General features: G+C 35.5%; 1 long non-coding RNA gene across 2 annotated transcripts in view; it reads left to right on the forward strand.

Annotated features, from left to right (window-relative positions):
* Positions 1-8,207: 8,207 nt before the first annotated feature.
* Positions 8,208-27,861, forward strand: part of LOC148224855 (uncharacterized) — a 46,422-nt gene continuing 26,768 nt past the window's right edge. For both annotated transcript variants that reach the window (XR_015801978.1, XR_015801979.1), the window contains exon 1: positions 8,208-8,265. This is a non-coding gene — a long non-coding RNA (uncharacterized LOC148224855). The remainder of the gene's footprint in view (positions 8,266-27,861) is intronic.

A 27,861-nucleotide genomic window follows, 5' to 3' on the forward strand; every position in this document is an offset into this window, starting at 1 on the left:
GAAAAAAATCAGCACAAAACCAAAACATTGTGCCACAGTAATTATTTTATTTTAATAAGTCTAATAACCATGTTTTAAAAGGTAAGCCAGTATAATTTGTTCTTTACAAGAAGATAATTCCAATATATAAATTTAACATTACTGAGATTCTTCCCTACCTGCAGAGATAGACTTTTGCTTCTAGGCTTGATGTCAAGGAAAAAGTCACTTCCTGGCTGGCAGCCAAGTCTAAAAGTCCTGTTTCGCCCCTGGGAAGTTTCGGTTTTCCACACCACTGAGACCTCTCTGACAGTTTGTTAATCCTCTCAACAACTCAGCTGAGGTGCAGGTGGAAGCTTCACCTGCTCCCTGCCTGTTAATTCTGTCTGCTCTGGTTGGTTGACTTTTCTTGAGCCTTCTCTCAAAGTTCAGTTGCTCTCAATAGACAGGCGCAGCCTCCTCCATTTAGCAAGTTTCACCCGATTTTCCCTTGGTCTTTGGAGGAGCAAAGAATTATAATTTTAGTTCAAAGGGAGCCCTGGAGACATCAGTCCTAGATCAGTAAAAGGAGGACATATTTCAAATCTGAATGTTGTCATATAGGGATTTGTCCTTTCACCCTTTCCAGTTCTTAAGGAATGAAGAATTCACAGCCAATGGAACAAACTTTACGCAGTTTGTTCCAGTGTTTGATCACTCTCATTGAAAAGACTTTTTGCTTTTTCTTCTTGTCCTATCATTTAATACTCAGGTGGAGTCCTGAGACCAAAAAGACTGACACAAGATACCAGCTCCTCAATCAGTTATGGCTTGTCACTATTGGTGTTCCCCAGGGCTCAGTATTGGTGCTTGTCCCATTTAACTTCTTTAACAATTATTTGGATGAGGGGATTGAGTGTACCCTTGCTCAGTTCAGGTAAAATGAGAGTGTTGATTTGCTTGAGGGTAGGAAGGCTCTGCAGGGGGATCCTGACAGACTGCATTGGTGGGACAAGGATAACTGCATGAGGTTCAATAAGGCAAAATGATGGGTCCTTCACCTGGGTCACAACAACACTATGAAGTGCTGTGGCATTGAGGAAGAGGGGCTTGAGAGCTGATGGGCAGAAAGGGACTTGGGGGTGCTGGTTGGTCACAGCTGAACATGAGCCAGTGTGTGCCCAGGTGACGAAGAAGTCCAATGGCATCCTGGACTGTTCCAAGATTAGTGTGGCCAGCAGGACCAGGGCAGTGACTCCTCCTGTGTACTCGGCACTGGTGAGGCTGCATTTCAAATACTGTGTCCAGTTTTGGGCCACTCACTTCAAAAAGGGCATTGAGGTGCTGGATTGTGTCCAGAGAAGGGCAACAAAGGTGATGAAGGGTCAAAAAAAAAACATATTATGGGGAGTGACTGAGGGAACTCAGATTAAATAATCTGGAGAAGAGAAAGCCCAGGTGGAACTCTCTGTACAATTATCTGAAAGGAGGTGGTAGTGAGGTGGGGTCAGTCTCTTCTGCCATGTCTCAAGTGAAAGGACAAGAGGAAATGGCCTCAAGTAGCACCCAGGGAGGTTCACATTAGAGATTAGAAGAAAAATAGTTCATTGAAAGTTTGTTAGGCATTGGAGTAATTTGCCCAGGTAGGTAGTAGAGTCACCATCTCCACTAGTCAAGCATCTGAAAGTGGCACGTGGCTATATGGTTTAGGGGTGGTTATGGTGGTGATAGGTTGATGGTTGGATTGGATGACCTTGAAGTTCTCTTCTAAACCTGATGGTTCTGTGGTTCTCTGTGATTCTGTTACTGGCAGACTTCAGCTGCACCAGCTCACTTCTTTTCCATTGTCTGACAGAAGCAAGGACATCCCCTTATGAAAAACTGTGTCACTGTTCCTGATACTCAGAACCCTTTACTGATCCTTGGTATGCTCAGCATTTACTTTGATGGTGTCATTAATGCTTATATGGATGAGCAGCAAGAAGCACTTGTCCAAGGCCTCACTAATTTCTCCACACATCCTGGATGCAAGACCTTGACAAACAGCAAAACCTCTTAGACAGCTCAGTGAGCAAAGAGTGCCTTCATTACTAGCTCATCCTCACCCTGCAGCAAGAAGTTTCTGAACAGCATCACGGACTGTCCCGTCTGTGTCATACTATACTTGATTTCCTGATGTGCCTTTCCTTGTGGAAATGGTTCCTGCTTATCCATTACTAGGTCTTAGTTCTCTTCTGTATGAGCACATCTGCAAGAGGAGAAAAGCTTTTTTCCCATTGCCTGAAAAGCGAGTCTTTCAGCCTGCCCCAACATTGTAGTCTCCAAGCTTTACTGATTCAAACACAGCCTTAGCTCTCCTCTCCTAGCAAAGCAGGGCTGAGGCTGTTGGACTTTCAGGGCCTCGATGAAAAACTCATCAATCTTCTTGCTCCTGTGTCCTGCTCTGAGGTTTTGAAGATTATCCATCCCTTACTGTGGCTCTTTCAGTAAGTGACTCAGTGCCTAATGGAGTTTACCTACATGAGGATCTGGGTGCATAACTAGCCCAGCTCAGTCCTGGGAAGGCACCCATCATTCCTTGTAACCTAGCACTGTCCTTTCACAGGAAACTGTCCTTTCACAGAACTCAGCAGGGTAAAGCCTTCTGACCCACCCTGGAAGTCCACTGGTAAATGCTAGCCAGGACTGTGTCTTGTGGTGCATTATTGCTATGGTTGTACCAAAGTTGGCAATCTCAGTCTGTCTCAAGCAGTGTCTTCAGGACTGCTGTCCTCACAAGATGACTGTCAAATTTCCTTTTGGCTGCTTATGGTTGCTGTCATAGCTAACAAAAATTAAATAAACTCTCCATGGTTTTGTAATAGCTCCCCATGCAAAAAGAACTTGAAGGTATAGGTCCTCCTTAATCAGGGAAGTCTATCTCTGTAAATGGTCATTGTCCAAACCGTACAGCTCCTTTTTGCCAGCCCTGTCTGGCTTTCTCAGTATGATGCAGCTGTGGAAGGTGAAAGGATAAAACCACTCCGTTGTGCAACAGCCATCAGTCATTTCAACTTTGTGCAACCTGTGGTGTTTTATTTGTATGACACTATGTATATTATATTACTCTAAAAAGGAAACAGACAAGAAATCTCCCAGGTGTGCACCACAGCAAAGTCTACAATAATACTGTTGAAAATAAAGATCAAAGTGTGATAAAGAAGGAATACCTAGGAACTAGAAGGGATTACCTAAAAACAATCAGAGGAAAAAGGAACTGAATTTCCAGGCAGAATTTAAACTTGAAACAAAGGACTAGTCTGCAAGGACACAAGTGGCAAAAAACCTTTTTTGTTTTATTCTTGTCTACTCTGAGTTTATTTTTTAAAGTTACATGTCTAATCTACATGTATACTAAAATGCAATTTAAAAAAAATTAAAAAAACACTGTATTTTTTTCTTTTTTGATGTTGCTTACCAAAATAATGGTAAAATATTTTTGATAGATAGTTATTAAGTGTGTAGTCAAATTAGGTTTTGTACCATAATTCTCTAACATTTTATATTAGTTTCAGTAGCAGAAGTCAACTTCAACTGTGCTTCTCAATCAGTTTCTGTCATATCTACATTTTTAGGAGACCTTACCTGAGAGAATCGAGACATTCCCATGTGGCGTCTCTATTAATTTTAAACTTAAGATTTAGCATCTCCTTAATATTTGAGAATGATGACCTGCTCTGCTTTTTAGTAGTTTAATTTCCGTGATCTAACAGCACAGTGGCTTTTTTAGACAATGTCAGATTACTTTCAGACTGTTTTTCTTATGACTGGCTGATCTGCATTCCTGGTATAGTTCCTAGGTTTGCAGCGTGGCACACCTTTTCACATATAGCTCATGTATATGTTGTCATTAATGTGTTTTCTCCTTCCAAGTGCTAACCATCATTCCTTGTTCTGTCACTAATACAAAGATGGTTGTTTAAATCCCCTCAGCCCAGTCCCATGGTGGAGTCCAGTATTCCCTGCAATCTAGCACTAGGAAACCATGGTCTCTCACATAACTAATTAAGGCAGAGTAGTGAAGCAGTGGTGTACCCAAAGACTACTGAAGCACTTCTGGAAAACTGTCAGCAGTTGCTTACTGTTGATTTATAGGGGTGATATTTAACAATTTTTAATTCTTCACATTTTTTATTACCAATACAGGAATGCAGTGAATGCGTTGGCTTTTGCATGAACTCTGAATAATATCACTTATTCCAATTCCTCTCTGTTCTTTAGCTGACTAAAAGACCAAAGGTCCCTCTCAGAAATTTGATGCAAGAGACAATACAGGGAAAACAGAAAGGGGGCTTTAATATGTTATTTTCTTAAAATACTTCAATTCCTGTAAATTTTATCTCAAACAACTTTTCATATGCATATGATCCACAGTGTTACATCAGTGTTAAACTCTCCCCATCAAGGGAGGTTCCTGGATGCTCCCACCTGAACCGAATGTGTATGAACCCATTGAACTTTGTGTTTCATGGCCTTCCCCCACTCATAACAGATTGAGATTGCAACCATGTCTTCAGCCAACAGACACCTAAAACATTCCTATGTATCCTACCACATCTCCATAATCACAAGATCAAAGCCCTGTGACTGCACACATATCTCCAGTTTCTCCTGTTTGTTCCACATACTACCTGCATTCATGTACAGTGTAAGGTATGAGCTAAGATGCAAAGGTATGAGATTCAAATAATTTAGTTTTAACTCCACCAGATGGCATTGTTGAGAGGCTTAACTAAATTCTGACAGCATAACTCTTGTTAAATTATGGTGGCAACTAAAAACAGAATGAGGGACTGTAAGGAAAAACAAGACTCATTCTTATTCTTCTGAATTGGTAAGCTAATTCATTAAATAACTTTACTGCTGTATACAAGTTAGACTCCTGGAAAAACATTTAAACATTTTAGTTCAAATGAAATATAAATTATAGATTCTGAGTCCTTGTATGTTAGGAGAAATATTTCTTTCTGGTCTCTAATTCTCTCATATCCCAAAATAGCCATACAGAAATATTTACACATAATTTAATTAATCTATATGTTATTCTTCAAATACATGTTATTCTTCAAACAACGGCATAATTTAAAAAAAATATCTTTTAGCTCTCACCTTTTTTGCAGATTAATTAAGGTTTTGCTTTTTTTTTTTTCCTATGATTTTTTGGATTTTTTGTTCGGTTGGTTGGTTGGTTGGTTGGTAGATGGAGGGGATTTTTTTTTTTTTTTTTTTTTTTTGTTGTTGTTGTTGTTGTTGTTGTTAGTTGATTAGTTGGTTGTAGCTTTTTTTGTTTGGTTGTTTTTTTTTTATTTGATAGCATAAACGCTCAATGACAACTGGTGTAAGAACCAAATATATTTTCAGACTCATGTAAATGCTTGATAAGGTTGATAATATTGGGTGCCTCCTATTAACTCCTAAGTCCTCAATATACTTGGTAAGACACAAGACAGTAAATTTGTATGCCATGACTTGTGAATTGCTGAATTGTGGTCTTGCTTTCTCAACATTTCCATTTAAGTAGACCAATAAAGAAGAAAGGGAGGGAAAGTAAGCTTGCACATTACCTTCAAGAAGAAACATAAATCTAGTTTAAATTTCCTCAGCCATTTATACCAAGAGGGAAATGTCCAATTATATTAATCAGATCTTCAGAAATATCTCAAAAGTGTCCTTTCACCCAAAAGGTCATGAATCACACAAAATACTTTCTAGCCTGTCAGGGAGGAAAAATGTTTTCTCCTAAATTGCTTTCAGATTGAAATCAAAGTTGAGGGTTTGGAAGGAGAGGCTGGGAGCAGGATGGTCTCTGTTCTTGCTTTTTTCATACTTTGATGGTGTTTTCTTCACTCTGCTTCTGCCTGCATTGATGGCAGTGTCTGTAGGTTTAGAGGAGTATGAGTCAATAGATGACCCCAGGATTTGTGAAGGAATTGCAGTACGTGCTAATATAAGAAAACAGCATCTGCAGACAAAAGGATAGGAGTAAATTGTGGTTGTTACTGCCTGTTGCAGGTGCATTTGACATCTCTGACACTCCTTTTGGAGGATTGATGTTCCTGTACTCAAATGGATCTTTTGAGAACTTTCTTTTTTACAAAGATTAGGAAAAAAAAAAATGTGGGTGATAAATACTATGACACCATAACAATAGTGACTAGAACAAAATTTTTTAATGGAAGTAGTGATAAGTTATAGCTGCACTTGCCAAGCTTGAGTGACTGCTAAACCCCAAGTGGATATTCTGGCAATATCCTAAATCAATGTCTGAGAGAAACTTCAGAGCACACCAGCTTCTCACCCTCCTTTACAAGCTGGATTTTGGAAATTTGGTTAGTCAGTGGTTCCCAGTGCTAAGATTAAGTACTTGGTCTGGAAATTTGGAGGTTCAGGCCTCTAAGATATACAGTGGTGTAACCTACAGTTAGTAAGTTACCTGAACAGAAAAAAATCCCCAACTTGGCACTTCTACATGACAAATTTTCCTAGATTTTTCCATCAGCTCTTTAATTAGAGCAATTTTTTTCTACATGTTGACAGTTTCATAAGGTTCTGTGAATTAAGTAGCCTCTGAATAATTGGAATGTGACCGGGATAATATGCTTGTACTTCCTACATAATTTCATATGCTTCTATTTCTTTCAAATGCTTTTTGTAAGCAAAAAATAAGCAGTATCAATAATTATTCAGTGGTTATTCCTTAGGTTTTTGCAAATAAATATGTTCTTTCTATGTCATATAATGAAATAAACGGAGCTAAATTATTGACATAGTTTCTTCTTCAAATAAAAATGGCATTTTTTTTCCTTATTTTCATACGCCTCAAACTATAAAAGTCATTTATTTCATGGGTCTTAAAAGCAAAACCATATCTCATTTTTTAATAGAGACTCTAAATTTTTTTATTTTCCCTTTCTTTCCCCTATTTCTTTCTAATTCTCTGAGCCTGGGTTTCTTTTCTGCAAAAGTGATTCAATTTCAATGGGAGATAATCATAATTTGAATAATAACAATTAAGGTAATCAGCATCTCACTCCTTCTTCATCCAAAGTACTTCAGTCCTGGTCATCTAGGAGGCCCTGCTTGGAAAACAGTGGGTGTGGACTTTTAGTCTGAACTTTAGGAGGACGTGTAATACAGGTCTCCCATTCTGTCCAAAATATATACAATGATATAGTTTCTACTTTTCCAACTACAGTACTAAATCAAGGTGGCATCGAATGCTATGTTTTATGCTGAAATTGATGCTGCTGGGCTTTGTTAAGGGAGCTGTTTGCAAACATGATGACTTGATTGGACCTTTTTGGAAATAAAACCTGAATTCCAAATGACACGAAGCAAAAGGGAGGTTGTGAGTGGCTTAGCTTTGCTTGTGTAGTGGTATCTCTCAGCATGGCTGCATTATACATTACAGTTCAGACCAGAAGGGTAATTTTTCCCCTTTTGTGTCCATTTTTGAGTAAATTACTCATTTGTACTCTCTGTGCTAAAGTGTTGTCCATGTAGGGTTCTCAAAATGTACACAATGGGCATCTTTCCAATGATATTCAGCCAGAAAAAGCTGTCATTTCATCTGCTGAAGGGTTTTCAGTACACAGAATCAGCCTATGACTACATTGGGGTAAAACACTGGAAAATACTTGCAATGTGGATGCCAAGGTCCTCAGCACCATTTGTTTTGCTATACTCCTCATTGAATTATATTTTCTGCTAATATAGATACACCTTCACATTTATGGAAGTCTTGGAATGCAGGGAACTTCACCAATTCTGCTGAAGATATCTAGGGAATCTGTATTGCTATGGGGTTTTTTTGTTTGCTTTGTGTTTGTTTGTCTTTTTTAAAAGGATTATTACTACTAAATTTAGATCACTGTATTTTTTACAACTTTAGATGTTTATAAGAATGGTTATATCCAAACAGAAATGATTGAACTAATGATTATGCCTAAAATGTTATTTTTGAGGGAGAGAGCCTGAACTCCTTTTCCCCTGAACTGAGGTTTAGCTTTCCCTGAAAATAACAGATGCATTGAGGAAGAAGCAGGAAAACCTGCAGAGTCTGTTAGTTGCTAAGAATTCTCCAGTAGATGGAGGTAGAGAATAGGAAATTTAAGAAGATATATGAAAATAATTTTTTCTCAATTGTAATTTGTAGATTTTCTGCCAATCTTCCTAAGGTATTTATCATAACTGTTAATAAGTTGCTGTCTGAGAAGACACTCAAGAGAGCACCCAGATAAGAATTCAAACCATCTCTACATATGTAAGGTGAGTTGAACAAGTTAACAAATGCATTAAGAATGAATTTCCTGCTTTCTTATCTCTCATTTCATTCATCGTCTTAGAAAGGAACACAACTCCATTTGGTGTTTTGTGTATAGACAGGCACTTGTAATTTTTTTAATTTCAGGTTAATAGATACAATGTATGATTTTTATTTGAAAGAGCTGATTTTAACATGCAAACTCTCCTCTGCATGATTTGAGTCATCATCATACTAGTGTGTGGGAGTTTTTTGTTTATATATTCTTTTCATTACACTAGCACATCATAAGTACTGTCATAATTTCCTTCATTTTTCAGTTCTTTTGTAAAAAATAAGTGAGTCGGTTACTTTTCTTGCAACTTATTCTTCTGTGATCTCTGCAGAACAGGAGCATATTAAAATTAGAGGAAAGACTATGGGACTATAAAGACTAAAATAAAAAAAAATATATAATCCATGTAATCACTGCAGAAACATACAAGTGATGGAAAAAAAAATGCAAGGTAATTTCTAATCGCATATTTTATTCAGATATGCAACCACCCAAAAATTCCAGTAAGTGGCTTCCCAAGAAGTAGTATATCTTTTCCTGCTTAGAGCCCTTAAAACATCCACCTGAAGACAGACATTTTGCCTTGCCATAAAATATTGACTGCTGTTATTCACTGAAAATTGATACAAAATCTCCTTGGAGAGAAGCTTGTTTCTGAAAAAAAAGGAATCGTTCACATAAAAATATCTTAATTTGATTTTTTCCATTCATATGTTTGCTATAAATATTTACAGGGATTTTATCATCATGGCACAGAGACACTTTGATTTAAAGGATTGTCTCTTTGTGCTAGGCAACTTGCAATGCATGTTGAATTGATGTTAAACATTAATGTAAACCTTTGAAGTTTTAAAACAGTCCTGGAAAGTGGGGAGAATGACTGGTCATTGCTTTGAAGTCAATTCATGACCCATAAGTCAGTATCTGAGAAAATTGCTGTGCAAACCCTGTCGTTTTTCTCATGGCTGGTACTCCAGTGGTTACTAGTGTTCATGCCACATGCCAAAAAAAATCAACTATGCCTAAAAAACTTGATGCTAAAGAGAAAAAACTGAGCTATGAGAAACTTCAGGTTTTTTATTTTTCACAGAGCCTTAAAGACACTTCGTTTTATCAATTTAGTATAATGCCATGCATATTTTCCAAAGCCAGATTTATACAGGAATTTATATGTTTGCATAGAGAGCTTGATCATATTTCTGGAGAAGACATTAATTTCTCTCTCTGGTTCGTTTATTGTTTGGGGTTTTTTAGTTGCCTGATTTTTTTTATCCTTTCCTATGTAATAGAAAGCAATCTTGAGATTTCTGAGGATTTATAGAAAGAAGTGGTTGAACTGAAAGAACAGTTAAACTGAAAGGACAGATTGCTTTGAAATAATTCCGAAGAATAGGGCAAAGCTCTGATGCAGGTCTGAAACATCCCTATCAATAATGCAATGGTCTCAGGAGCTCTGTAGTGTTGGGTAGGTGAGCTAAAGATCTCTTTCATTTAGAAAATTATATGGAAAGACTGACCTTGTTTCTGAAAAAGCATGTACAAAAAAAAAATAATTGCTTGGAAAACCGCTGAGGAATTCTTGATCTTTTTTACCTCAAAAAGCAGGAGTCTCTAAGCAAGAAAGGTTGCATAATTTCTTTTTTTATTTCCTTCTTTGTCCAAGCACTCTCTCTTACTACCACTTTTTCAAAGAAAGTTTACGGGGAGCTTTCTTTTACTTTTCCTTTTTTTAAAATATCTCTTTGCATAAGGAAAAAATGTTTTCTGATGGTCATAAATGAGGAGCAGTTAACAATGCCATAAGACATTATCAAATAGCATGGAATATATGTGTGTATATATATACATATATAGATATGTGAAGACAAGGGAAGTGTCTTTAAAGTTGTATCTCATGCCCTAAAGTTTTTCAATAACTATAACAGCCAGGTTTTCTGTCACTTACTGAGATATGAATTATTTAAACAATAGTAAGAATTGTCAGGATTTGTTGCATTCTCATCTTAGCATGAATTCACTTGACCAGACCATTGAGGATTTGGAACACGTCAAGGACACCAACATTTGTTTTTCCCTGTGTCCTGCTGCTCTACAAGTCAATTAATCTTCCTCTTCTACCAACCTATACTGGGATTTTAGCACTGTTCTACAAGCATAACAAGTCAGCTGAATTTGTTGTTCCTTGTGTTAGAAGCCCCTGATGTCATCGCCCAGAGACGAACATTTGTAGCTTTGTTTACGAAGTGAGCGTTCAAAATGATTTTCAATACTTTCTGCTGTTCTTTGTTCTCTTTATTCTTTCAAGTGTCTGATTTTTTCATCAGCTTTCCTGTGTTAAACCAAAAATGTAGTCCTGACAAAAGGTCTTTGATGACAGAAAGAGCTGCAGGAGATTGATCTCTACAAGAGAGGTCTTCTATGCACCGAATGTTTTCTGGTTTTCTTGAGTTGTCTATGGATCTGAGATGAGTGAATGATGTTTTATGAATGAGGATCCCTGCTTAAGCATGAAAAAAATAATTGGTGTGGAGGGCGTGAAAGTTAAAATCAAATGTATACTTTGAAATCATAGGCCTCCTGAAATCTTTATGGCTGTCTAATGTTTTTTCCAGAACCTTATGTTTTGCTTACATTAACGTAACTGCTAAATCCATTTCAAAGTACTGTACTCCAGGTCTTACCAATTGCACAGTGAAACGATTGGCATTTAACTCTGACCTCACCCCTTACATTGCAACTGCTGCACTCTCTGTACTGAAGGTGACAGCTTCCACCTTCTACTTTCCAGGCTGACTTCATTTTCTAGCAATCATTAACTGTTTTGGAAGTACTTTAGTGTCAGTAATAATGGATTTAACGAAAAGAGTCTCTAACTGCCAAGTTATTTTAAAAGGACAACCATATTGTTTGCTTTGGGGAGCAGAGTGCTCTCCAGATATTATGGTGTCTCAAGAAATAGTATAATCCTCTTGATCTAAGAAGATCTGTAATTTCTAGCTTATCCTACAGTATCTGATTGTTTTTGCCAGTGAGTTTCTCAAAAGTACAAAAAAAAAGTTACTGTTCCTTGTCCTCTTCACGCTGATGTTCCATGCATACAACTTTATGACTTTCTTCTGCAAACACTGCTTTGTACTATTTTACTTTGAAGGAAGCAATACTAGTAAAGTTGATAAATACAAATTTCCTGTTCTACAATGACTCATGCAAAACCAATGAGAAAAGAACATACTTGTATCATGCTAAATAAATTTCATCAGTGCATCTTGTTGGAGATTTTTTTCCTATATATTTTAGACTAAATCAGTTTTACAAGCAAGCACTATAGTTATGTTCCTTTTCTATTTTTAAAGAAAAATAAAGAAAAACAAAAATATTTCATGAAGCTTTTTACAAGATTTCTAGCAGATTGTCACTCCTACTGTAACATTTAGCAAAACATCTATTTTTGGAGTTTTCTTTCTTTTTCTGGGTCTGTATGACTTTTATTAAGCTCCACTAAACCTTTGTTTAGTTGACTGTAGCTATTTCTTTTAATATTTCACTATGCTATAGCAATCTCAATTTCTTAAAAAAATACACTTTGGAGATATATTCAGGCACAAAATAATTTATCCAATACCTTTGTTTTTATAACTTTCACTATTGCAGGAAATAATCTGCTATACTTATAAAGATCGTGTAAACTCTTCTACGTGAAAGAAAGCAGTGCACTATTTACTGAACAAAATAAATCCCTTGACACAGAAAATTCTGGCAACTGGCACCTGGTTCCCTTGCATACTTTGTGGAAGTGATGGAGTAACTTGGATATTTATATGGACATCATTATATAAAAGTACTTACTAAAATTTTTGAAAGAAATGTTATTTCTCTTCTTAAGTAGAAGGAAGTCACACTGGAGTTTATTCTGTGTAAATCCAGAAAGTCTTTGCTCTACTTCATGTCAAACTAAATCTTTATGAAAGCACGAGTAAACCCTTGCCAAGATACCCTGCCATTGTAGTAGGGCTCTATTGAAAGGATATCCCTTAACAGAGGAAAAGATAAGAAAAAGAAAAGAAAAGAAGGAATAAAGAAGAAAAGACAGCAATGCTCCCAGCCTCAATGTTATTCCACATTTTCATAAACTTCATCCTTGTGAACTGAATTGTTACTTGGATATGTGCAGATGCACAAAAACCCAACTTTCTTTCCACTTAGGTAAATATTATTTGGTCATGTGCAGTAGTTCACTGTTTTCACTAATGTAGGGTCAATTTTGTGAGGTTAGAAGCTCCGGGTGCTCTTAGGCACGCAATTGTCTGGTTGTTTTCTTTCAAATAGCCAAGCAGCTAATGGTTGCTATAAAATTATTTATTACAGAAGGACATCAGTCTCAAAGGCAAAAACAAAGCAAAGCAATGGCAAAAGTACATGGCATAAAGCAATGGCAAAAACAATGACAAAACTGCAGTGGCAAAATGCCAGTGGCAAAATGCACACGGCTTAAAGCCATGGCATAGAGCCCCAGCTCTCCCTGATGCATGTTATTTTATAGAAACTTTCCTACTAGCTAAGACGCAAACTCGGACTTCTTAACTTCTTAACTCATTAGAATTTTAGTTTCTTAGCATGCCAGGCTACATATAGACTACGTACATGGCCTATCTTTTTCTAACTGAAAAATGTAACCAATATTCTTAACTCTAACTCTATGATGTCTGAAGCTAGGTTCTTGGAGCCTCCACGGAAACACTAGTATGTTTTTCAACCTTCACTAGAAGACGTACTACTTCTCAGGCATCTAAGACCTTTTACTCACTAAAAGCACTTAAAACTTATTCCATTTACTTACTTACTTGCTCCCTCATGCTACAACCTAAACCTTTACCTCTGCTTTATGTGTGAGAGGCTTAACATACTTCAATCCATCCAATCGCTTTAATTCAATCTCTGCATTCTGATCTCTCTCTGAAGAATTCAGAGAAATTCCTGACTTACTGACTCCAACAAATTTCTTAAGTCTGATAACTACCATACCATTAAAAAAAAAAAAAAAAAAAAAAAGTTACTCTAAAAATTTATCAAATTATGCAAACATTTTCGTAATTTATGCATAATGTCTGTCATTCACAATATACCAAGTGTGGGTATAAGGGTAACTTTGTAATAAAGCAAATCATCATTATTTATCTTTGTATTGTTAGTGTTGAGTTCTTTTTGTCATGCTGCTGTGCTTTAAATTACAAGGTCAGCCCAATCTATGAAAATAAATTTTCCTTTTCAAGTTCATAAATGCTGAACTTCATTAAATTAATAACTGAATAAACACAAAAGGTTAAAAAAATTCTTCAATAAATTTCGATAGTTTCAGCATTTAATAAAATATGATGAGATTTATAAAATTATTTATAAAATGCAATATAATTATTAATATCTTCAAGTCATGGGGTAGTTATAATAAAGAAAAAAATACTACATGGAAGCATTGTTACAGATTTATAACACTATTTTATTAATTTTTGCCTCTAAAATATGGCTCAAGCAAAAACAATTCAAAAATATTTTGCCTTGACCTTGAATACATTTCTTGAGATCAGCAAGAAAAAAAATAGTATTTTTATTGTATTGTATTCATATATGCCTTGGTTATCTGCTTACTTAATGACTAAAAACAATTGTGGAGTTCTTAGCCTATATTTAGAAAATAAAAATTCATAATAAAGATACCTTGGTTCTCTATGCAGTGTATGGAAAGAATTAGAAACAACAATTTAAACCTGGGTATAATGATTAGAAAGAACATTTTGCCTGAGGCTGAAATACCAAAGCAGCAGAGTACAGCTGATAACAGGTATCTAGCAAGAAATACTTGCTAAGTGGTGAAAGTCAGAGGCTCCAGTTCAAAGCATCAGGGTCAAAGTTCAGCCCAGGTCAAGACCCTGATATAGCTATGGATGTGACTATTAAAGAAATATGGGGTTTTGTTATTCCTTTGAAGCACAAACTTGAAAGAGAACATGCTCTGCAGTATCGGCAGACCCTTCTCTTAGAACACATATGTGGCTTCTGGTCCCAAGTCTCGTGGATTTTCATGTAAATTTTATCTTGCAACTGCTTCATGAAAAATACACAAACTGACGTGGTAACAAGGAAAGAAGCTCTCAAGTGTCATACAGAATCCCACTCCTCTAGCACAGGGAATCTCAAAGGCTTAGCATGCAGAACAGCTTCTACATCGTGTGCAGAGAGAGTGGCAATTGAAGCGTGGTGGGAAGGCTTCCCAGCAATGACACACAAGTTCTGTGCCCACTGTGTGAGACTTGACACATCTGCATAATGACCTAAAAAAATCTGTCTTTAACTGTTGGTGTGTGTTTGCTGGCTGTATTGCATTGTGGAAACATGCAATGGCAAGTTGGGTCACGTGAATTGATTATGCACTTGCACAGCTATCAAGACTATTTGTGGATCATAAGTTTGAAAATTATCAGGATAAAGGAAAACTGAACAGGATTTCTTTGACCCATTTTATAATTCAAGAGAAGGAAGGCAGACTCTTCAATTGACTTATATTTCCACTTTACATTTCAAAGAATATTATGAGCTTTAATGTTAGTAAGTTTTGTGAATGAACATCAACCACTACACCTTCAGCACCCCATGTGGCACTTTGCTATACACTACTTGTTTCAATCATATTGCAAATAATATTTTTCCCCCTATGGCTCATACACAAATATTAATATAGCACTATATGAAAAAAAGGTTGAAATTGCATGCAATGGAAAATCACCAGGGCAACAGGGAACTCTTTACAATCTCACAGTGTTGATTTTCCATTTCAGAAGCTCTAAAAAATATTACTTTTGCAGAAATAACCATTGAGCTGGGAGCAGAAAAGAAAACAGCATTTTCAAAAGCCATTTAGAAAGTGTGGAATCAGACTACTGTTAAGACATTTCAGTTTTGTATGCATGTCTGCTTATATTTACCCACAATTTAATGTGGGGTTTTTTTAAAGTTAAAAGAGTGAATGTCTTCAAATGAAATTTATGAAGAGGTTTTGAAGCACAAAGATTATTATTAGTATCTTACCACGTTGCTATTTTGCCAGTCCTGGAAGATTGTTTCCACTAAAATACTTCTTGCTAAATGTCAAAATGTAACATTTAAAATATTAACATTTTCTAAATGTTTTATCTCAGATAATTTGAATGCTCTGATCTAACTAATGCTACATTTGTCATATATTATTTTTAAACTAGGTCATTTCTTTGTGGTTCTGAAATAAAATTTCCACATGATCATATTCTATGAGAGCCTGTGATCATGTGAGATAATTGCTACCATGACATAAATCTTCACTAATCTTACAAGTCTTTGGATTTACCCAGTACATACATGACTAGACTAATCAGAAGAAGAATGGGAAGAATGCCTGGAGTAAAGACTAGAAGACATATGCCCTGGACAGGCATGAGATCAGAATTCTGTATAATTTCTTCTGCATTAGACATCTTAATTACCTCTGTCTTAAAGAAAATCCTGCAGGTAGATAAGAAAAGAAGTCCTTACAGACTGATTTCAATCAAGTTGCATTCTGTGGTAGAGAAAGGATATGGAAAATTATGTCAGACACTGATGAGAATTTTCTGAATGTATTAGTGATCCTTGTGGCTTTAGATGAAGAACAGAAAGGCTGATGTTTTACTTCTTTTAAGGAAAACTGAGAAGTCATTAATTTTAAAAAAGTGTGTGTATCTGCGTGCAATATATAAATGAATATATTTTAATAAGATTGCAAGAAGTAGAAGTCAAAGGACAGATAGTAATTCAGGCAAAGCGTTTGTGATCCATATTGTTTTATCCTACAAGGCTCATTGTCTATTTTTTTCCTCCAACTCTCTAACAGAGTAGCTGCAGAATTTCTTCTGAATGTTACCATAGGAAGCATTTTGGAAAGAAAAATGGAGACAATCTCTAATCACCTTAACTCCTCACATTTTTTTTTCTTTAATTTTGATTCTTAACAGCATGGAAAGAACAATATGGGCTTCTCACTTTTTCCAATATGATTCTCCACCCTATATATATATATAGCTATAAAGAGGTGAGCTTGTTTAGCCCAAGTCACAGATCTCCCCTGATTTCATTTGATTCTGACTCGTAAGTTGCTCGCAGTGACTTCCATCACACCAGCAATGATGTATTTCCACAGTTACACATTGTCAGATACATTTGCAACATCATTGCTATGCTGCCTATACTCAGCTAATATAAAGTAGCCTTGGATAAGATTGTGACATCAGACATGGAATACACCAGAGCTTTTCTAAATGAAAAGAATAGTTAGTGTAAGTGCTAGAGAATGACAAGGGGAAAACCTTTATTAATGCAACTAATAGAAGTGACAAAAAAACAACATGGAATATTCTCAGAGGTTTTGTCATTCTAAAATCCCAAGCAAATATACACTGCAGGAGTCATCATCCTCTTAAAAACCTCCAAGAGTGATAAACTATTTTTTTCTGAAAGATTTGGGACAAACTATGCTTGTCTAACACAAGGCCTTCAGGGAATCCCTTTGGCAGGGGTTCAAGGGCATCACTTCTGAAGAGCTCCACAGACATTAGAATAAAAAATTATCCACATACACCATGCTAAAAAAAGAGCCGTAGGACATCAATCTAGTTAAAAGTCCAAGGACATGTCCCTGTAGAATTCCCCAGGGTGTCAGAGGAAAGAGTATCTCTGCACATCATTGCATATTCTTCATAATTACTGCAGGGATATTACCAGGAGAACTGCTGCAGGGAACAAAAAGCCTTTGGGTCGCATATATTATTCCCTTGATTATATCAATATGACACACTGTTGTATAGACCGTTGTTCTGTGGGTTGTCTGAAGAAAAAAAATAAGCACTATGAAAATGAACATTGATATTGGAATGATTTTCAGATGTATTATAACATGGATCTGGGGGAGCAGTTCGCATAATGAGTCTCAGAAGTTTTGAATCCCATTGCTCTTTATCCCCAGGATCTGTAGAGCAAAGACTAGGTTATCTTGTAGCCACAAAACACATATTCAAATGCAACATAAAGAATACATTGTATTAACCAAAAGAAAGATTGTGGTGGACCACACTGACAGCATGGATGCTCTGGCCATCCAGAGGGAAAACCTTGCCCCTCAGCCTTCAGCTGAGGTGTGGAAAGTATTATTGACTGTCAGCTTTCAGATTGAAAATTGATTTCCAGCTGCTTCATGCAGAACTCTGTATCTGCTTTTTCTTTAGTTAAAATCAAAGCAAGGACAATCGTTCTGTATCAGGATGAGTTCAGTTTCTCTTGTAAGTGCTTCTTTCTAAATCTCCATCTGTCTGTAACTATTGGCTTGAAGACACTGGCTGGAGCTGAGAAATTTGCATGTCAGCACATATAAATTCACATACAGACTCCCAGGCTCTGGCCCAGGTGTGACACCCATCAGAAAGAGTCAGGGAACAGCTCTTCAGAGTTCCTTTGGGACTGAGGAGGGGTCACTGCCTAAAGGTACGGGACATATTATGGGATGCAGGTGAAGAGCATTTTGGATAGTTCAAGATATACTGCGGGATGCTTAGAGAAAGAATTGAAGGTTAGGAAAGGGAGGGAAATTGTTGTTTTGTATAAGACCAAAAAAAGGAACATGGAGAAATAAGATAATAAAAGGGTTGATTCCATGTAAACCCATGGCTGTTTGTCTGGCAATGCTTAGAATGTCATCAGCACAGTCTGCCCTGACTTATAAAATGCTATTCTAATACCTTTTACAGTGGATGGATTCTCGTTCAGTATTGAGAGGAAAATGAAGGACAGAGTCTGAGTGTCAGCCCCTACAGTCAGCCCACAAATCAGCAGGCCATGGAGTCACAGTGCCAGGAATTGGAGACAGCAGAGTGGACTAATGTGCCCGCAGCTAGGATGGGACCTAAGTGCCATAGAAATCCATGTGCCCGTGCTGCCAGCTATTGGAGCAAGTGCAGCTGTGTAGGTGAGTGTGTGATCACTAACAAACATCAACCCAGAATAGTCAGAGAGCAGATGAAGCTGTCTAGGATCCCAAGATATATCTCTTTTGGAGCAGACTTTTAGCATCTATGTGTTTGAGGATGCTGCAAGATGTTCCACTTATTTTCAGAAGGTAGTGTGAAATTTGGTTAATATTTTATTTAGGTAACATAATTAAATCTCAGGGATTTCCCCCCCCCCCCCCCCCCTTGTATATATGTTTCTTAGAGGCAACCAGAATAGCTTTGAAATCAATATAAATAAACCCAGGATAAAATTATTGGTCTAAGTGACAGTATAGACCAGGCTTGGGATTTTTGACAAATCCTGAATAAAGAGCATGGTGTGATTGACATATTTGGAGACCTGCGCACTCTGATTCAAAGTACTGAGGGCTAATTGAGAGTACAGTCATGAGCACGAAATCTAGGGACTGTGCTAGAGTTCATTGCTTTCTTGAAGTCTGTTGTTAATATAAGTTGAATTATCCATAGTAAAATATGCTTTGTTCTATCTTTGTGCTTGTTCAGAATGTGTTCATTCAAAAGGCATTATGTTCAACGATCAGATTTATCCGTGAGTCAGAGTTTCTTATAACCTAACATGCATTTCCTAAAAAAGAAATTAAAACCTGGGAGTAATTAAAATATTCAATATAATATTTGAAACTTAAATAACTTCTGTGTGACATACATGCTGAAAAAACTGAACTTATAATAGAAGCCTTCATACAGAATAGTATTTTGCTTCCTGGTTGCATCTGCTGGTACTTATCTGTGGTTCACACCTAAAAATTTTATTCAAATTTTCCATAAAGAGAAAAAGAATGGAACAACTAAACAGATTTTAAGCAGCGCTCAAAATAACCTTACTTATCTTAATTTCTTAATTTTTTTTCCCCCATACTGGCAAACCACTGAGATCCTGTTGCTCTTGGAGGGTTTTCACCTGAAGTAAGATGATTTGAATTTTTTTCTAATATTTTTAATTGCAAACCCTTTATGTTGATATAGGCCAGAGGAAATACACACTGAACATCACATATTGGATGATTCCAATCTATCTATATGAACTTTAATCGAGCCAAATTTCTCTACAGACCCATGAATCTCTGTGATATTTTGCATTTCTTTACACCAGCTTTCTTTCCTTTCCAGCATGATGCTACCAAGAGAAAGCATTTTGATCTATAGCATACAAAATTTCTCCTTAAAAGGAAAATTCTAATTCTTTAGAAAGTTAGCTTTCTCATGTTTCCAATACTGCTGATGCCTAAATAATGACTTTATTTTAGTTTAGATCTGTAAAGCCACAGAAAGAGCAAGGGAGTACTTTTATGGATCTGAATCATGAATATTTCAGTATAAAGAAACTTCCTTAGCAAATTTCTAACCATAAATAAAGCAACTATTTAAAAGACATAAAGCACAATTCTCCAATATTCAATGCAAATATCTGGCTTTCATTGGCTCCTATCTTAATGAAATGTCTTTCTTAAAAGCATTACTGCATCAGCATGAAGTTAAATGAAGAAACTTACACGTAATTATTGATAAAAATATGCCTTGTCATTAAAACTTTTTTACTACAAAGGTTATATATATATATATAACAGGGCATATTGGCTGAATTTAATTTAACAGTGGTAATTGAAGATAATGCAGAACAGATACCTGAATATCTAATGAGGTAGAATATTATTTTCAGATAAAAAAAACACAATTCTACCCAGATCATCTTAGAGGAGAATTCAGTGAACAACTGAAATAAAGAGGCTCAGGCCTGTTGCCATGCTCTGTTGATTATTGTACATCTGACAGCTGATCAATACCTGAATAGCTCCTTTGATTTCTTATTTCCATTCCTTGCTATGAAGCCAAAGTGTCACGTGTTATTCAATGTCTTCATTCAGAGCTGGATGTGGCCAAGAGACTTCACTTGGGTTGGTGGAGGTCCCCAAAAAAGGATTATCTATGGTGCTATAAACTGTAATATGAAAGTCAGAGGTAAGACTATGGTGTGAACACTGTTTTGCAACCATCAGATCTGAAACATTTTTTTAAGTGTAAAGCAAGAGAAAAATGAAAGTTATTTTGGAGGCGACAGGAAGCAATAGATCCGTTTATGCTTCTAAAATGTTCATTGTATGTATTTTCAATGTTCATTTTTTCGTTTTTTCTCTTTTGATCTGCACAAGACTAAGCTCACAGGGAAGATTTTTTGAAGATTACAAAATGTAGGGTCTTTCTGAATTAGAACTAGATAATGACTGCTCTGAATCTCAAAGTGTCAATAACAAGAAAAATGTAGAGGTATGTTTCAATGATAATAGTTTATATGAAACCTTTAAAAATCATGAGGGTGGGAAATTCAGTGTAAGCTGCTGTCCATTCTTCAAAGTAATAAGATTTACCCTTAAAAAACATCATGTCAGTTCCCAGGTGATGTGAAAGAGTTGATACGTTTAGCTCATCTAGCAAGTTGGTTCTCCATTTTTTTATGTTAATGAGTAACTGCTCTGTGTAGCTGGGCCAATATGAAAAGCTTTGATAAGTTTTGTCTCCTGCAGTGATGGCTCAGTTCCCCTTGGTTGACATAACATAGAGGCAAAAATATGTTTCCGTTATTTTTCTGGTTGCTTGTTTCATATTTATAGTAGGACCAAGTATGGAAATATCTCCTCTTCTATAAAAATATACCTATTAATTCTCTAGTTACATAAAACTAAGGATATGTCCTTCCTCTCTGTACGGAAGAGGCAAGAATTTAGGTTTTCAAAAGGCCAAACAATTTATGATCCTAGGATCATTATTTTCCTCTGAGATTCAGGCTCCTAAGCACATAAATCACTTTTAAAATGTTATGCTAAGTTATACTCTGGGCCTCTGAGATAAGAAAGGTAAGATGCATGGAAAAAAGTATTTGGCAAATGTAGTTTCAACCACCTAAAGGAAACATTAAGGAAACTAAGATGTTTTTTCTATGACTGGGATGCATTAAATACTAGTCCTTCTAGCATTTGGATAATCTTTCTGCAACAAAACAGTGGTGGATGGCTTGGTAGTATCCCGAATTTGATGACAAGAAGAAGCTTACTAGTCACGCTTTGCACCATTATCATATATATTACATTCTGTAATGACATGCTGACATAAAAATATATGGATTGGAGGCTTAAGTAGTGCAATTATGATGAGCTATTGATGAAAACAAACCAATTAAATAAAATGCACACCTCCAATAAGGTGTATATGACAATAGATACTATAACTAATGAAGGATAAAATGTTAAAAATATCTGTTTCATGAGGTTTATTTTGCTTTTATAAAATAATCTGGTCCAGGGTGAGTGTGTTCCCTCTGAAGAAGAAATGGAAGTGCAACACTTGAATAATAAATGCTGGTTTACTCAAGGACCTAGAGTGACAAGAAAGGTAAAAATGTTGTAGTGACCCATCCTCAAAGTAGGCTATACTGCAGTTTTATATCAACCTTTGACTGTAACTTTTGAAAAATAGTAGGTACAGGACTGAGAATCCAGCAGTTGTAATTCTTTCCTGAGGCTGTTCTTAAAAGGCAGGTCTTACCAAGTTTAATATTATCCCTTCATTTTGCCTACAAGCACAGCCTCAGCACTGTCTGGAATTTGATCTGGATAACAATATGTTAAGTTTAAGCTACATTATTTCCTGCATTCGTTTTTTAATATTTAATAATTATTTTGCATAAACTCAGAGGCTGAAATATGGAAAAAATATCTAATAAAACAGAAGTTCTATGACCTAAAACTTTTTCATTTTTTTTTTTTTTTAATAAGGGACTTTAAATATTGAGATACTTAAAAACATACCTGAAATATGTTCATTTATATAGTCTCTATTAAAAATATTTTCAAAAACTAGTAGCCTTCTTTCTCTTTAATAACTATTCACATTTTTCCATTTATAATACTATTTTAATAGATACAATTTGTTCAAGGAGAAAGAAAGCAGCCAGAAGACAGGATATATAGCTCTGCAGTGATTCACTATAGTTGTCTTCGGTTTTATTTTAGATGATGTGTCTTCATAAATTCAGAGAGTTAGCCTCTGAGTTCATCTTTCATTTCCCTGGAAACCAGAGCATTGTGGATGAGTACTTGGCTCTGACCCAGAGCTGAGTCATAAGCAGTTTCAGCATCTGCGAGAGAGTCCAAGATCTCTCCTGAAGTCAGCAGCACAAACTTAATTCTGTGTATATCCTTCACAAGTCACTTCTGACAGAACTGTTCTCATGTAGCCCAGGCACCGAAGTGATATGTCTAAATTAGAGCTTACTTTAACTCCTCTGCCTCTTGAAGTGAATGCAAAGAGAAAGAAAAGCCAGAAGAGGAGGGATAGTTTCAAACAGGTGGGCAATTGTGCCTGTGTGCCTGTGTTTAAAACGTGGGCTCCTGATTTCATCCCTGTGCTGTCTTCAGGTAGAGAGGAGATGTATGTCAATTTGTACTTCCCTTTGTGTTGGAAGGGCACTTGTTTAAGGACTAGGAAAGGCAACTGGGACAGTTGTGTTTATGGATATACAGTGGCACTACACGCTGCTGATTCTAGGTGTAGTGCATTGTACTCCCTCAGAGTACAATGAAACAGAGAAACCTCTTTCCTAACACAGGCATTTTAGCAGGGCCCAAACAGCTGAATGTGTGAAAAAATATGTTTGCATTTTACTTTCCTCACCTGCGAAATCAAACATCTGTAGTTATCCATAATATATTTATGAAGCAATTAAAGTTTTCAGAAAACCCCTCTGCTGTACATCCACATATTAACTGGAACTCAGTATAGCTATCAAACATATAAATAATGCTCTGAATTTATGGTCTTGTCAGTGATGATCCAATAAATTGGCGATTTACCTGTAAGAACAGGATGAAAGCTAAGAGATGGTAAGCATTAATCATGAGCATAATGTTACATTCCCAGCAGCAGAATGCTATATATACCTGAAGGTTTCTTCATTTATCCCCAGCAGTCAAAGCAAAAATAACTTTTTTTTTCCCCTTGCTTTAATGTGTTTTACATATGAACCAGTTTTGAAATATATTTATGTACAGAATTATTTCAATATTACCAACATTGTCTTTTGGTTGTCATAGTTATTGTGAATAAGGAGCTCACTTTTCATCACTAGTATGAGGCTTTTTAAATTGCATGTTCAATTTCAACAGTATTTGTAAAAGAAAATGTCCTTGTGAATTAAGTTTGGATTCAGTGACACATCTTGTTCTTTTATTCAGAAGAGCAGAGCAGTTCTGTTTGTTTATTATCTACATAGTTTTGGAGCAAATTTGTTATGGGATGTCTGAAGTTCCTTAGTGAATCTCAAGGTAATCTCATCTCTAATGCTTTTATATAGTAGCTATTTAATCTTCTTTATAGAGAGGACAGAATGACCTTATTCTTTACTTTTTCAAATAAAACTTCTTATGGTTGGGAATTTCAATGAGATTAAAAATGAATTTCGTTTTACTGAAAAACAAAGGCATGGAAATATCTCTGAGTTAGGAAGAACCTTTTCTTCCTGAGCTTTAACTGAAAAAAAAAATTGTTTTACTGATTAATCTCTTGCCGTCTGATGGTTATTTTCTGCCAATGATTGGACTATATATATATATTGGAAAATATAATTATGGTTTCCACTTAATTCAGAGGTAGTGAAAATAAAGGTATGCATAGTAAGGCTGCAATGTAGAAATATGTCCTGAAATCTATTTTCAAAAAAAATTATTTTATTTACTGAGTTTAACCGCTTAGCATTTTGTCCAGTTTTTCTCTTAAAATGACAGATACTGTCAACATTCATATTAAATTTCTTTCTGCAAACAGATAAAAAAGCTCTATTTTGACAGGGTTTAAAAAAATATAGAATGATTTAGAGAAAAGTCCTTACAAACAGAAAAATATATTTAAGGTGATTCACAGCTGTCTTTTTGACAGGAAAAAAGAACCCAACTTTAGTTACAGCTTCAACTTTGGCAAAAGTAGCATGAACACATAGATTAATCTGTACAATGGTCCAGGGGATGCCAGAATTTTTAAACGTCATGTTATTTATCTAAAATTATAGCATATTTAGATTAGAAGTACTTGTGTAACTTTATATTAAGTTGTCACTATCCAAACTAATTTGTGTAATCAGCATTAGCCCAGTTCACTTCTTTGGAACAACAATAATTTAGTTAAAAAAACCTCCCAATATTTAATTATCTGTGTGTGTGTGTTTACCTACATACCTGTTTGTGTGGGTGGAGGATACACACAGAAAGAGTGGATAGAAATGACAATAATAAAAATAACCGACATCTTCAATGAAAGGCAGACATATCTGCACAGCTTTGAAAACCCTGAATTTTGGAAAAATGCAGGAGGGAGAACCAAGTGCCCTTTACTCTTCCTGTTCAGTCTTTAATTTCTGGAAGATTTTATTTTTCTCTGTTGTGATATACAAAACTGGAGGGAATATGTCACTATTTGGTAATTTACATTACACGTTACATTTACATTACACAAATAAATTATAAACTTACCCTATAATATTTCCAAAACCCCCACAACCAAGCATATTCTTTAATATGTTATTTTACTTATTTTACCATCAGATTTATAAAATAGATACATGAGGATTTTTAGAGGTTTTATGAAATAGTGTCTTATAACTACCTGATGGCACCTTTCTGTTTAATATATTCTCCATTGTACTGCCAAAAAGAACAGATGGTAGATCTGTTTAGATTTATCAAAATCATAGATCTCTTTAGTCTGCAGTGGAAAAATATACACAGATATTCTGAGATCACTGATATTTCCAAATCCTGAATTAAAGATGGCAATGTTATAACTAGAAAAAAAATACGTAGAAAAATGCAAGCTGGTGACATTCACGATTCTTTCAAAAACACATCGTACTTCAGTTTAGAGAGGAATAAATAAATTCTGAAAATTACTTTATCTCAAAGTCTCTCAGAAATATTGCAATTTATTTTTAATCAATATTTGGAGACCAGTATGTTTGTGTGGACAAAATTAAACAGAATATTATTAATTCAATAATTAAACATAGTCAGCAACTGAATGTGTCTATCCCCTTGATCTCATCAGTCTACGTTCTGGATGCTTTTTTCTTTTTTTCTTTCTTTTTTTTTTATCTCTGTCTCTGTGTGTGTGTGTGTGTGTGTGCGTGTAAATGGTGTTTGGTGATATCTCCAATTCTTGCATTGGGGAAAAAAAACTCCTAAAACTTTTGGTCAAGACAATTAAACCTTGTTATGCAACCGTAGTTTTTTATCTAGTAAACAGAAAGAAAGACTAAAAATTTTCGATAAAATCTGTCATACTTTTTTGAGGATTTTGCCTCTCTCTTAGAGGGTTTCACCACTCTTAGACAAAAAAAGTAGATTTAAAGTTCATTTGTACTGTGAGTAAAAACACAAAGAAAACATGAATTATGGAAGTTTCCTAGTTTGAAAGTCATACTTCATTATCACATAAATCCTATTTATGCTGCAGTGAATGAACTATCTTCAGATAATAATCAGACAGCTGTTTGTAATGATAAATATGGATAAAAGACCCTTTGCCGTTTATCTGCATATATGTGGTTTCTTCAAAATTTCTTTGACATTTGAGGTTTTTTTGGAATTGATTAAGCATATTAAACCACTGATAATGAATTTTCACAAACACATGGCATTGAGTTTGGATGAAAAGAATTTATTCTGTGACATGAATTAACTTTACTAGAATGTGTAAATGAGTGGAAAGTCTTATCTCTGCAGTTGTTCTAATTAGGCAGTAACATCTAACATCACAAGAATGTGAGATAGTGGAAAAGGCAAATAATTGAACTTGTTATTATTGTTGTGCTTGTTAAACATGAATATTAACATGTTTGTTGACACATTTCAGAGTGATTCTAAACAAAGTTTTCTGTAGTAATTTGGAATATATTAATAATATTGCAGCTCGACTAATCTAAACAATTGTGTGTGTTCGTTAAAATTTTAAGATTATACTTAGGCAACAATCAATCCTTGGATCTTCAGCTTCATAAGGTCAGTTCCCTTTTGGCCTTGGGATTCTGGGTTAACACCTAGAAACACCTAACAACATCAGCAGCAGTCTGTACATTCTCATGTGGAATTATATTTATAGAATACAAAGCCATGTAAACACAGTCTTTTTCGGTGGGGGAAGAGTTGGAAACTGAATGTAGGTATTCTCGACTCCTTGACATTAATTGGGGTTACTTAATTAATTTCTGTGACTGGAAAATTAACCAGTGATTTTGTACCATATCAGACATTTGCACTCTTGACCAAGTGATTTTGACAGGGCATTAGTAGGGTTTAACACATGCAGAATTTTTTTTTTTTTTTTTGAGAGGATATAAGAGAGTTGTTTCATTGCCTTTTTCCTCCTCATTCAGATGAACCATGAGCCCACAAATGATATCAAAAGAAATTTAAGGAAGATTAAATATAATACAAGCATTAAAGAAGAATGTACTGTTAAGATGGAGGTCGATAGTGTCATGGCCTTCTATTGATCAGGGAGGAAGAAGGGAAAAGCTAAAAATCAAACACCAGTGTATGAAGAGGAGAGAAGAGAGGGAAAGATAGAACCTATAGTTAGACACCATTTTCTTCATAAATCAGTGGATTCCAATATCTGTTAAAAAATAGTTATCTAAATATTACAATCTCCTTGCATTTGCATTGCTGTGTCTATAAAAATAAAACAGAACCAGTTTATCACATAAGTTTGTAACAAATATAAAGGAAGCAAGCATGCCTGTATTTTTCTTCAAGTGCTTGTATGAAACTAATAATTATATTTAATTATATATGTGGCTCACTATGAGGTTACCTGGACCAGGAAAAAGAGGTATATATATAAATTGTCTCTGTGCCATCCAGCTAAATAACAATCTTTCAAGATGTATCTTTCATTTCATGGTGTTTTCCTCAAAACTGTGCTGAATGTTACAATCAGAATCAATGGTATTTAAGTCTTTAATGTTCTCACCTTGTGGAGTGGAAACTGTATTTCCAATTCTTAAATCAGTAATAATAGTTAATACAACAAGATACTCTATTTGCAGAGGATTTTTTAATATTTTGCTTTCTCTTTTCCTGTCTCATCCTAAACCATCACTGCCACCTCTGAAATTTAATCCTTTTATTTTATCTTTCATTTTACAGTCTTAGATATAGAAAAACTTTCTCAGATAAAAGTTAGAGATTGAAGTCAGGAACTGTCGAGACTTTCATGATTTCTTTATCTGTTGCCTAAGGACAGATGTATTGTACAGCATGCAGCCTGCTGATAAAGTTAATGTTTAACTGAATAAATGCAACTGGATATCAAAATAATCATTATTAACTTTGATGTCGATGGAGTTATGGAGAAAAAAAATACCATAAACCTGTCTGTTGGTCTTCCAAATTGAGTTTGTTGAATTCATGAATGGC

The sequence above is a fragment of the Sturnus vulgaris genome, chromosome 2 (assembly GCF_052056855.1).
Source record: "Sturnus vulgaris isolate bStuVul1 chromosome 2, bStuVul1.hap1, whole genome shotgun sequence".
In the NCBI taxonomy this organism is placed as follows: Eukaryota; Metazoa; Chordata; class Aves; order Passeriformes; family Sturnidae; genus Sturnus; species Sturnus vulgaris.